Consider the following 13,625-nt stretch of genomic DNA (forward strand, 5'->3'; position numbering starts at 1 on the left):
AAAGGGACATAGAGGGTGGAGCCATGAATCCTGCCAAAGCAGTCTCCCTCCCGGCTGTCAAAGCCAGCAAGTCAGAAGTCACCCTTCCCCCCAGCCCAGGCAGGGGCTAAAGGTCCCCCTCCCCTCCCGGCCCACTCTCCAGGCACCCTAAGAGAGGGCAGCATCTCTCCCAAGAGAGTGGACCCCTAAAAGTGCCTGTGCAGTTGACAGCAAGGGGAGGGGCGGCGTGAGCCACTGCAGAGAGCTGGCCTCTGCAGGCCTGGAGCTGGGCTCACAGGAGCAGGGCAAAGCTAGTGCCCCCAGGCCAGAGAAGAAACCAGAAGTGGCAGCTCTCATCCCACCAGGGTTGAAGAAAATAGTGCCTGTTATAAGGCAGGTCCCCTGGGAGACTGGGTGGGGCAGAGGCTAAAAGCAGACTCTGGTGAGAGCTGCCAGACCAAATCCTGGGTCTGACGATGTTTTCTACTGGTGACCTCAGGCAAGTCATTTAACTTCCAGTGGCTAATTTTTCTTAGCTGTGACCTGTCGCTCTAATAGCACCCCCCTATAAAGTGTTTTGTGAAGCTCAGGTGAATCAGTGGCTAGAAAGAGCACATTCTTTTTTTTTTTTTTTTTAAAGATTTTATTTATTTATTTGACAGAGAGAGAGTTAGCGAGAGCAGGAACAGAAGCAGGGGGAGTGGGAGAGGGAGAAGCAGGCTTCCCACTGAGCAGGGAGCCCGATGCGGGGCTCGATCCCAGGACCCTGGGATCATGACCTGAGCCGTAGGCAGACGCTTAACGGCTGAGCCACCCAGGCGCCCCACATTCTTTATCTTCAAGAGAAGGTAGAGAAGCTTCTGGAAAACTCACTCTATGAAATAAAAACCCAAGGCCAAGGAAAGGGCGTTTGGAGAGACATTTGAGTTCCACCGTGAGCGATTACCGTGTCTCTTTTGTGCCAGGCATCGAGCCAGATACAGGGATATAGCAGTAAATGAAACATGGTCCTTCGTGGAATGCCCCCGGGAAGGCCAAGGGAAGGGGGAATGGGGCCCCTGGCAGAGGAGGAGTGTGAGCATGGGATCATGGATGCACACAAGTGTCAGGCTTGGAATACAGGCCTCACGTTTCTCTGCCAGATGCGGCTGTCCCGACCAACACCTAGCCCATTCTTTAGAAGAGGGCATTCTGGCTAGAGAAAGCAGGAAAGACTCGGGCTTGAGTCCTTACTTGGCAGCATGGTCCCACATACAGAGTGCTGTGTGGGAGCCGGGGGGATGTGTGGGCAGCAGAAGGACTCCAGGGTTCAGAGTCGCTGAGTTCTGAGTTCAACTCCTGCTCCACACTCACCGTCTGCGCTGGTGGTTCTGCATTTCTCCCCACGCCCGTTCATTCTCCCCCCTCCCATTCATTCTCCCCCCTCCCAGCCCCTACAGACAGCAACCCCCTGGCTTCCTGTTGGGTCAGCCAATGAGAGGCACGAAGGCAGGAGAGGAGAGTGGTTGGGGGTATTTCTTCCCTCCTTCTGCTCACCTGGGCTCCCTTGGTATTCCTTCCCCTTGTCCTCTCTGCCCACCCATTGTTGGGCCTCTCTGTCCCCCCCTCCCCCCCGGGGTGGTGCTGGCTTCCTGCTATTGTTAGTCCCGAGTCTTCAACATCCCTCATGAATTCTCTTACCACTGAGTCTGCCGGTCTGTAAATAGTCCCTTCTTTAAGTTCTCCTGAGCTAGGAGCACCTGGGTGGCTCAGTCGATGAAGCGTCTACTTTCAGCTCAGCTCAGGTCATGATCTCAGGGTCCTGGGGTCGAGCCCTGCGTCGGGCTCCCTGTTCAGTAGGGAGTCTGCTTCTCCTTCTCCCTTTGTTCTACCCCCCTCCCCACTTGTGCGCACGCTCTCTCTGTCTCAAATAAAATCTTTTTTTTTTTTTAAGATTTTATTTATTTATTTGACAGAGAGAGAGAGACAGTGAGAGAGGGAACATAAGCAGGGGGAGTGGGAGAGGGGAGAGTGGGCTCACGACCTGAGCCGAAGGCAGACGCGTAACGACTGAGCCACCCAGGCGCCCCTCAAATAAAATCTTAAAAAAATAAAGAAAAAGAAAAAGAAGTTCTCCTGAGCTAAACCCTTTTGAAGGGAATTGTTTCCTCCTGGGTCTTCAGCCAATATGTGAACCTTACTACTTACTTCGTTAAGTTACTCCGCCTACCTAAGCCGAAATCTTTCATCTATAATATGAAGTACTAACCCTACTGCAGGTGGAGAAAGTTCCACGAGGATGTGTGCCTGACGTATGCGTGGTGCCCAGCACACAGAAGACCCCAACGTAAGTTACCTCCCGGGCGTTCGTTACCTGCTTCAGGTTGTCCTGCCGATGGCAGCAGGTTGGTTTTCTCTCTGGATTTGCTGGCTGGAAGCAAAAGGCCACTGTGGGGAGGGAGGGACAGAAAGGAGTAGTAAATGATTAATTTTTTGTACTTCATTTGCTATCTTTCAAATCATACCAGTTGTAACAAATGCAGTGAGTTACTACAAAGGTATGCAAAGTGCATCCTTACATCTGCTCCAGCCCCTTTCCTTGCCCATCTCCTCCCAGCCCCACGTGACCAAGGGTAACACGGGTATGTTCTTCCACACGCCTCTCCCGGCTCACACAACCATGTGCAAGCGTGTGTGCACCACGTGATTTCGTTTGGAGATGGCATTTTGCCGTAGGCTGTGCAGGATCTCGGCCCCCAGCCTCGCCCCACAACCCTGGCCAGCTTGCCCCTGAGTCAGCAATCTCAGTGGCTCCCATCTCAGCCTCCCGATTTCCCCAGGACCCTCCCTCCCCACTCACAACATCGTGTCCCCCCCACCCCCCCCCCCCCGGCAAAAGTCACCCCTAGCTGACCAGCTTGAGCTGCTGCAGCGGGTGGGGGATGTGTTGTTCGTCATAGATCTGAGATTCAAATCCCACAACTGTATCCCTTAGCCTGGCTACCCCTCCCCCAGATTCAGAGTAAGTAGCCCACCAGTGGCCCTCCAGGAAGGTCATCCTTTGCCTGTCCTTAAAATGCCACAAAGGTCCGCCTCCGGACGTCCCAGGCTCTGTGCCAAGCTGCGGCACGTCTACTCGGTACGGAATGCCAGTCCACACACTTGACCAACACTGCTCGAAGATTAATACTCACAGGTGGAATACTTCCCTGTTGGATTGAACCTGCTGGGATTTTAGGAGTGTGTGTGCATGTTTTGGTTTTTTTTGGCACAGAGAGACTGATGCCATCAGATTGCATATCCGAAGCCTGCCGCAGAGCAAGGACCTAGGGGGTGGGCAGAAGGTTTCCAGGTGCCCGCACGGGGACTGCCAAGCTTTGAAGTTCTCCAGCCGGGAGGGGAGCTTGCCCATCATTCTCGTGCCTATTCCCACCTAGGGTTTCTCCAATCTCTTGTGACTTTCTTTTCTCAAGGACTGACCCCTGGGGATCCCATGAGGGCTTGGAGAAGCTAAGTGGGGGGGGAGGGTAGAGAGGACGAGATACATAGGTGTAGCTTCCTGTCGGCACTCCCCTCTTCTTCCTACCCACCCTTTTATCTTCTTCCTATCCCTCCTGGACCGGACAGGCAAGGAAACTGAGGCTGGCAGGGTTTAAGCAGCCTAAGCAAGCTCACTCAGCTGGAGAGTGGCGGAACTGGCTCTCCACCCCAGCTCTGATGCGTAACCACTGTGGGATGCCTGCTGGCTCTTCTCCCACCGCCCATGACTCCTGCACGCAGGGAACTTCTGCTTCTCATCGGTTCTTCCGCAGCACTGGGAATTCATGCAGTTACAAGATTTAGGCGTCTTCTCCCTTGCACAGAGGGCTGGGAGCACCCCTTGGGCTGGGGGGTTGCTTGGCAGGTACTGGTGGATGGGCACACACAGGGCTCTCTCTTTCCACTGCCTCAATCCCATTATAAAATCCAAGGATTGGATTGGGGGTACTGAGACTCCGAAGTGCCTTTGGCCCCAATTCCTGTGATCCTGGGTCAGGACCCCAGAATTCAGATCCCAAACAAAGGCAAGGCCTATCATTAACAGCCTCCCTCGGACCCAACTCAATTTGTGGCTCTGAGGAGCCAGATGGATGCTGGTGAGTAGGGGCACTGTCTACACTCTGCTTTGGGTTAGCTCAGAACCCCTTGGCAGTCGGGCTCTGAGATGCCCAGGGTTGCCTTCCCACATGGGCTGGCCAGAGAGTGGGGCTAAGACTGTCCAAAGGGGCTGTAGTCATGCACCTGGTCTCACCCAGCCCCAGCCCACAGTTTGAGAGAAAAACGAGACCTAGGACAAGGACTGAGGGACGGGAATAGCAGCTCTTCCTTCCAGGTAATGTGGAGAGAGGGATCAGATGACAAGGGGGAGAGGCCAGGGGATCAAAACCACAGCTGGGCTATCTTGAGGCACCAGATGTCCTGGCACCCAGTAGTAACCTTGGGTTCCCTTTTTATGTTTTTTGTTTGGTCACAGCTTTATTGAGATATAATTCACATATCATAGATTGACCCGTTTACCGGGTACCATTCAGAGCTCACAAGATGGCGGGGACGGTGACCTTCCTGGGCTGCTGGGCCCGAGCGGTGTGGAGGCGCTGAGGCTCTTGGCCACCCGAAAGTGTATATAAACCCGGACAAAGAAACAAAAACTGGGACCTGTGGCTACTGGGGACTGCAGGTCAGACAGCACTATCACTGGAGTGAGTCGGTCCCGGGCAGTCCACAAGAGCATCTCAGTGTTGACATAAAACAGGTGGGGGGCCCCTGGTTCCATCAGTGGAGCATCCTACTCCATCTCAGGGTCGACCTCAGGGTCGTGAGCTCAAGCCCCGCATTGGGCTCCCTGCTGGGTGTGGAGACTAATTAATTAATTAATTAAAAACATAAGACAGATGAAGAGCCTAGTGCTATTCCCGGGGCACTGCTGGTGCTGAATAAAGGGCGTTGTTATCCAGGGGGGAGAGAAGAGTACAGTTCAGTAGTTTAGTATATTCACAGAGCTGTGCAAGCATCAGCACAATCAACCTTAGGACATTTCGTCACCCTCAGAAGAATCACTGTACTCTTTGGCAGTCACCCCCTGTGTCCCACCGCCACCCATCCCCCAGCTCTGGGCAACCTCACTTACACTTTTTTTTAACTTTTCTTTTTTTTTTGTCACCTAAGTAAATTTTTTTTTTTTTTTAAGATTTTATTTATTTATTTGAGAGAGAGAATGAGAGACAGAGAGCATGAGAGGGAGGAGGGTCAGAGGGAGAAGCAGACCCCCTGCCGAGCAGGGAGCCCGATGCGGGACTCGATCCCGGGACTCCAGGATCATGACCTGAGCCGAAGGCAGTCGCTTAACCAACTGAGCCACCCAGGTGCCCATCACCTAAGTAAATTATACAATATATGGTCCTCTGTGTAACTTCTCTCACTGAGCATATTTTCAAGGATCCTTGGTGTCATGACATGTATCGGGACCTCATTCCTTTGTCCTGCCAAATAATATTCCATTGTAGGTATATACTGTATTTTATTTATCCACTTATCAGTTGATAGGCATTTGAGTTGTTTCCGCTTTGGGGCTGTTATGAATAATGCTGCTATGAATATTCATGTGCAAGTTTTTGTGTGGACATAAGCATTAATTTATCTTGGGTGTATGCCAAGGAGTGGGATTGTTGCATCATGTGATAACTCTATCTTTAACCTTTTGAGGAACTGCCAAATTGTTTTCCAAGGAGGCTGCACCATTTTACATTCCCACCAGCAATATATGAGGGTTCCAATTTTCCACATCCTCTACAACACTCATTATTATCTGACTTTTTTATTGTATCCATTCTAGTGGGTGGAGTGGTATCTCATTGTGGTTTTGATTTGCATTTCCCTGATGACTCATGATGTTGAGCATCTTTACATGTGCTTGTTAGTCATTTATATAACTTCCCTGGAGAAATGTCTATTCAAATCCTTTTCCCAGGTTTAACTGAGTTGTTTTTTTATTATTTAGTTCTAAGTGTTCTTTATAGATTATAGATAGAAGTTACTTATCAGGTATATGGCTAGCCAGTATTTTCTTCCATCCTGTGGGTTGTCTCTTTTTTGATAGCATCCTTTGCAGCATAAAAGTTTTTAATTTTGGTGAAGTCCAATTTATCTGTTTTTTTTTTTTTCTTTTGTGGCACACTTTAAGTGTCATAGTTAGGAAACCATTGCCTAATCCAAAGTTAGGAAGATTTATCTCTCTATTTTCTTCTTATTATTTTTATAGTATTAGCTCTTACATATAGGTCTTTGATCCATTTTGAGTTAATTTTTGTATACAGTGTGAAGTATAGCTCTGTTGTTAGGTGTGTATATATTTATAATTGTCACCTCTTAGATGGATTGCACTTTTATGATTATAAAATGTCCTTCTTTATCTTTAGTCACTTCCTTTGTCTTAAAATTTAGCAGGTCTGGTTGGGGCGCCTGGGTGGCTCAGTTGGTTGAGTATCTGCCTTTGGCGCAGGTCATGATCCCGGGGTCCTGGGATCCAGCCCTGCATGGGGCTGCCTGCTCAGCGGGGAGTCTCTTTCTCCCTCTCCCTGTGCCCCTACACCTGATTGTGCCCTCTCTCTCTCAAAAATAAATGAATAATCCTTAAAAAAAATAAAATCTATCGGGTCTGGTATAACACAGGTGAATGTAGTCAGTAATATGGTAACAACTTTGTACAGCGACAGATGGTAACTAGACTTATTGTGGTGACCATCTCGTAATATATATAAATACGGAATCACTATGTTTTACGTCTGAAACTAATACAATACTGTGTTCCAATTATTCTCTTTCAATTAAAAAATACTATGATGATGGCATATATTAGAAATCCACTGGTTAATTTAAATTCACATTTATTATATATATTAAACATAAATAAACTTTGTTCTTTAAACTTTAAAAAAAAATGGACGGGGTCTGATATTAGTATAGCCTCTCCAGTTTTCTTATGGTCACTGTTTGCATGATATATCTTTTTCTGTCCGTTTACTTTACATCTATCTGTATATCGTTAAATCTAAAATGTGTCTCCTATAGACAGCATATTGTTGGATCTTGTTTTTTAATTTGGTCTGATGATCTCTGCCTTTTGATTGGATTGTTTAATCCAATTTGTGTTATTGGTATAGTTGTATTTGCCATTTTACTAGTGTTCTAAATATCTCATCTTTTTTGTTCCTCTATTTCTCCCAGACTGCTTTCTTTTACATTGTGAATATTTTCCAGTATAAAATTTAAATTATTCCTTGAATGATTTTTTAAATTATTTTTTTTAAGATTTTATTTATTTATTTTGAGGGAGAAAGAGAGAGACCAAGCAGGGACAGGGGGAGGGGCAGAGGGAGAAAGGAAAGGCAGAGGGATGGGAAGGGGCAGAGGGAGAGGACAAGCAGACTCCCCGCTGAGCAGGGAGCCTGACATGGGGCTTGGTCCCAGGCCCCCAAGATCATGACCTGAGCTGAAGTCAAGATGCTTAACTGACTGAGCCACCCAGGCGCCCCTTACTATTTTTTAAGTTATTTTCTTAGTGGTTGCTCTAGGCTAAGCTGCGGACAGCTTACTATACTGTCTTCCTGTCCCATCCAGGTAAGCTGTCCCCAGAAAAGGTCCTGGACAGTGTGTGGGCAGGAGAGTTACCTAAGGAAGGATGGCCTTGGACAAGGGATGCCACCTGGAGGAGGACCGGGGCACTGAGATGGCCACACGGTGGCCCCAGTGAGCAGTACGGAGGAGACAGCTTTGACGGAGCTTTTGGGGGGCTGCACAGCCCTCGGGATCACCTCAGATTTTACGAGTCAGATGTTCAGGCCCAGGAAAGCACGTGTCCTAAGGTCTGGGCGCAGGCCATTGGTAGCCCTGTGGTCAGGCTCCCTGGCAACTGCCCCCGCTGCTCCTTCCTGCACCTTGAACGGGGACACATTCCCTTCTGCCCCCAGGAACGAACAGGCTGTGAGGGCAGGGCTCAGTGGAAATGGTAGCTATCCCCTGCCCGTTCCCTAGAGTATTCTAAAATTCGAAGCCTGAGCTGAGCCAGGCTGGAGGGCAGACCCAGGGATGAAGGGTGGAGTGGGGGATCGGATTGCAAGGAAGTGGGAGGAGGAGTGGACAGCTGCTGAAGGCTTCTGCCTTCCTGGTTCAACCAGCGGCCCTGCTAAGAAAGCAAAGCCTCCCTGTCAGCGCATCTGGAAAACTTTGGGAATAGACCTGGGAGCGGGGAGCTGGTGGAGCACAGGACAAGGTGAAGACCAGGGTCACCCACATAGCAGGAATCAGTTCACTCACTGGGGACAGGGCTCCCTGCGCCCACTCACACTTCTGTGGGGACCCAGACCTAGGGCTTTGGGGGTCACAGTTCAGCTCCTGTCTGGGGCAGGGGCAAAGCTGAAGCATAATGAGGAGTGCTCTGCCCTTGAACCCCCACCCCAGACCCCCGCCCCTCATCCCAGGTGACACCCAGTATCAGGATTTGCTGCCTTCCCAGCTCCAGTCCAAGGTAGAAGGGGGGACATGATGTCTGATGACCTCCCCGAGAGACCTCTCTGAAGGGGACCTGCCGTAGGCCTCCCTGCGGCCCACCCTAACCCTCACCCCAACCCCAGTGCTGGCTCTTGGACCCCAGAGACTGAGCCCTCCTGAGGTCTTCCCCATGAGATTTGGGGCTCCCCACCTCTCTGCCTCTGCACCCTTGGACCCACAACAGCCTTCACCAGACGCCCAGCCCAGCTGAAGGAGGCGCAGGGTCCAGGTGGGAGGCGTGGTTTACAACCTAACTAGGGCCCGCGGGGTGAAGTAGCTGGGACACAGAACGCACATGTACAAGTGTGCAAGGCCCTGCCGCCCCTCTCCTGACCTCCTCTCAGCTCTCAGGGGGCTGAGAAGTCCGAGGTAACTGTGGGCGCCAGGGTGCGCCTCCACTCCCCCATCAGATCCCTCCCTTCCCAGTGGCTCTGGTCTCCCTCTGCTTGCCACCCCTGCCCCTTCTGTCCTCGGCTTTCTTCTGCCTTACTCCATGCCCCGAAGAGGCTGAGCTCCTCAGCCTGCGTGCCCCTGGCTCCCTTGGCCTCTGGATTCCGGGGGGATTTAGCCCATGGGAGGCACTGATAAGAGATGGGGGCAGGGATGTGGAACAGACTGTGTCCCTCACCTTGCGGTGGCCACAGGCCCCAGAGGGTGTCCCTTGGAGGCCAATAATGGCTCCCCCCCCACCCCGATGCTAGGCCCTGGGTGCCTGGACATTCCCCCTGGCTTTCATAACCCTGTTCACGCCTCTGTGAACTGGCCTGCATGTCATGGCACCTGCGTCCTGCCAGGACCCTGACGTGTGTACCTGTCACGGCAGCTACTCATACAGGGGGTGGGGCCTTTCCCTGGGGCCCGGGGACAGTCGGGGAGCTTGACAGAAGTCAGATGACGGTCAGCCTCCTGAGAGCTGAGAGGAGGTCAGGAGAAGGGCAGCAGGGCCCCAAAGCGCCGGGCTGGAGGGAGGGAGAAACAGAGGGTGGGGGCAAGATGTCGCCCCTGCCTGCCTGTGAAGGATGTGTTCTTTTCCTTTGCTTTGCTTTTTGTAATTACTTAGAATTTTTATGTTAGATTTATTTAAAGAGTTTTCTAAGACCTATTTATCATTTATCGGTCTGTTGCTTGCCTTAAAAGGAAATTACAAACTCAATAAATTTGTTAGGCTATGCCCAAAACGTCTTGACATTTAGTATTTGGCTCTTCTGAATCACTTTTTAAATTTTTATTTGTCACTTCCATACAATAAAACTCACTCTTTTTAGTGTACCCACCACCGTTAGTCTTCCCACCACTTCAGCCCCTCCCTGCACCCCATCCCCTGGTCTGTTCTCTGATCCTACGGTTTTAAAGATTCATTTATTTATTTGAGAGAGAGAGAGAGAGAGAAGAGAGAGCAGGGGTGCAGAGGGAGAGGGAGACAGAGAACCTCAAGCAGACTCTGTGTTGAGTGGGGAACCCCCCGTGGGGCTCGATCTTATGACCCTGAGATCACGACCTAAGCCGAAACCAAGAGTCGGACACACTCAGCCGACTACACCACCCAAGCGCCCCTGATCCTACAGTTTCTCGTGGGCTGTCCCTGAGGGAGAGAGGGTGAGGCAGCTGGGGAGGGGCAGCCTCACTCAGGGGCACATTTTCTTTTCTTTTTTTTTTTTAAAGATTTTATTTATTTATTTGACAGAGAGAGACACAGCGAGAGAGGGAACACAAGCAGGGGGAGTGGGAGAGGAAGAAGCAGTCTTCAGGCTGAGCAGGAAGCCTGATGCGGGGCTCGATCCCAGGACCCCGGGATCATGACCTGAGCCGAAGGCAGACACTTAACGAACTGAGCCACCCAGGCGCCCCTCAGGGGCACATTTTCTACACAGACAACACCGTGGGGCCTGAGCATGAGGAAGGAGGCCCCAGCTGCCGACTCCTTCTACCTTCCCCCTCACCTCACATCTGGCCCAGTGGAGGGAAAGAGTCGGGGGCAGGTGTGGTGCGGGCAGCCTAGGAGGGGGGCTAGCCCCGGGGAGCTCTGGGCGGCCGCAGTGCAGGGATCTGCATGGCTCCCCGGCTCTGCCAGCCCCTGGGACCCAGCGAGGATGAGTGGTCACAGTGAGGCAGCCGCCCGGAACCGACAGAACACAGGACATGCTCCACCGAGCCACGGCTGCTACGTTTATATGATTAGCATTTCTTCTGCGGTGCGTCAGTCCCCGGGCTAGACCTCATCCTCACCACTGAGCAACAGTACCTTGTTGCTGACAGGATGCTATTGACCCTGTTTTATAAATGAGGACACTGAGGGTCAGAGAGGCTGCTCCCCAGGTCACACAGCGAGGACCTGGGCCCCGGTCTGTCCGACTCCAGAGCGATCAGATGTCACTCATGGTTTAGTCTGGTTCAAATCCCAGACTAGTTGCTGTGTGCCTTTGGGTGAACTACCTAACCTTTCTGAATTTCAGGGTCTTAAATTCTATAAAACAAAGGGAATGCATGCTCCTGCTTTCTACGGTTGTCATGAAAGTCAAGTGTGACCCCAGCGTTCGGTGCAAAGTAAGTTACACGTTAAATATTGTTAGGGGTTGTGTTCCCTCAAATTCATATGTTGAAGTCCTAACCCCCAGGACCTCAGAATGTTGCCTTATTTGGACATAGGAGCATGGCAGATTTAATTCTTTAAGTTAAGTTGAAGTCATTAGTGTGGGCACTAGTCCAGTATGACTGATGTCCTCATAAAAAGGGGAAATTTGGACACAGAGATACAACACAGGGACAGCACCACGTGAGGATGAAGGCAGAGGCCAGGGTGGTGCTTCTACAAGCCAAGGATAACCCTAAGACTACAAAGAAGTAAGCAGAGTAACTTGTTCAAGTTCACCAGGTGAGCAAGTTTCTCAGCTTGCTTCTTTGTAAAGGGGGTTACCAACAGCGCCCACCTCATGTTGGCTCGTCGTGGCAATTAAATGCAGTAACAGGAAAAGTGCTAAGTAGTGTCCAGCAGGTATTTTTTTTTTTTTAAAGATTTTTTATTTATTTATTTGAGAGAGAGAGAATGAGAGAGAGAGCACATGAGAGGGGGGAGGGTCAGAGGGAGAAGCAGACTCCCTGCCGAGCAGGGAGCCCGATGCGGGACTCGATCCAGGCACTCCAGGATCATGACCTGAGCCGAAGGCAGTCGCTTAACCAACTGAGCCACCCAGGCGCCCTGTCCAGCAGGTATTAAGGGCTCATTAGTATTACCCGGTTGCCTTTGCTCCTCAGGTCAGCCCCGCATGTGGCCTGCCCCTCCACAGCACATCCTTTTCCCACACGGCCTTGAACCAGCAGGCCCCTCAGCCGTGAGCTGCGGCGGGGGCCAGCGGTGACCGCTCCTGGCCTCGCTCCATAGCTTGGGATAGGCCGTCCCTCTGCAAGGTGCTTGCTGCCTACTCTCTCTCCCCTGGGCCCCGGGCCCCGAACTGCTCTCTAGATGGCCAAGTTGCAGGGGGGGCCCAGGATCCCTGGGCTCTCTGTCCCCTTGCCCAGTTCTTCTGGGCACCGTGTGACCTGCTACTGTAAAGCAAAGCCTTTGCAGTGAGTTGGGGAGGGGGGTGGCAATGAGGAAGTCCCTGTGAGCTCTTTCCTGCCTAAGCAGGTACCTCTTTCGTCTTCCTGTTCCCACGATGCGCCCCGGATCAGCTGTCAAGCCATGTCAGCCTCCCTGCAGCTTTGGAAGTGCTGCCCCAGGAAAGAGGGAGGAGGATAGGCTGAGAGAAACAGGATATCCATGGCCTTCGAGACTGACCCAGATCCGTGGAGACTCCTGGATCCCACATGCCCCCCAGCACCCCTATGGCTCCAGTCGGCCTGGCACGGGGACTTGGGTGGGCATCAGAGTTCCCTCTGGCTCCTGGCTTGGAGAGCTGTGAAAGAGTGGCGTTCAACAACACTGGCCTGGTAAGAACCAGCCCCCAGACTCCCCTCCAGAGAGGACTGGCAGCCAGCCTCCTCTTCCCTGGGAGGGCCTAAGAGAGCAGAGTGGGCCTGCCCGAGGAGCCCCCCAGGGCCCTTGAGCCCCCAGAGTATTCTGCTTTCTTGACTTTCCACCCCTGGCATCAGAAGCTACCAGAGCGGTAGAGCAGCTGGAGGACACCCCACCCCGGGCCCCCCAGAGCCTGACCCCCCAGGGAATAGGAGTCCAGGAGGGCCCGGTTGGCAGGAACCCAGCACCTGTTCCCACAGCTCTGTTTGGCTACTACCAGCCTCCAAGAGCTCCCACTCTTCCCTCCACCCCAAGTGGGAAATGCTCAGCCCACAACCCCCACCCCTGCCCCCTGAGAAGGCCAAAGAGGGGCAGGGACATCCACCTTCCACGGTGAAGTGTTGAGAGGCCATGTAGGGTGAATGTCTTGCCCCTGTGCCCCCTCCCAGGACCTCATGCTTCAGCTGCTCCAGGCCAGAGAGCACCTCTTCCAGAGTCCCAGAGCCAACCCTGGACCCTCTGTCATTTCCCCACCACCCTGAGGCCCAGATGTGAGCTGAGGAGCGCCCCCTATGCCTTCGGCAAACCCTGACATCCTGGACAGAACTGACTCCTCCCTCATGTCTCCCCTCAAAGGACAACAGTCCTGCCCCAGGCAGTTTCCCAAGCACTGGTTCCGCGCTGCAGGGGCTTGAGATGAATCTGGCTGGTGAGCACCTTGGAGCCTGTGACTGCAGGACCTCCTGCACCCCAACCAACAGTGGGTGGGCCTCGTGTACCTGGATGGGACCCCTGTCCCTGGTGGAAACATCTACAGACTCTGGGCACCAACAAGGTCCATCTGGGACAGGAGAAGACACTGAGATCCACAGCTCGATCCTGTGGGGCTGAGTGGCCTCTGTCCCCAAAAAGCAGCCATTCACAGTGCAGGAGCCTAGAAGGCTTGAGTTTCCTCCTCTTTCTTTTCCTTCTTGTCCAGGTGCCTCATGCTCTTCAGACAGGCGGGAAGGATGGGAGTCCTGATCCGTTCTGTGACAGAGCCCAGTCGTGGGGAGGGAAGTGGTTTGAGTGAAATGCTGAGCTCAGCAGATTTTCAGAGTGCTTGAATCATTGCCTGCAGGGGTGGCGG

Source organism: Halichoerus grypus, chromosome 12, assembly GCF_964656455.1.
Source record: "Halichoerus grypus chromosome 12, mHalGry1.hap1.1, whole genome shotgun sequence".
Taxonomy (NCBI): domain Eukaryota; kingdom Metazoa; phylum Chordata; class Mammalia; order Carnivora; family Phocidae; genus Halichoerus; species Halichoerus grypus.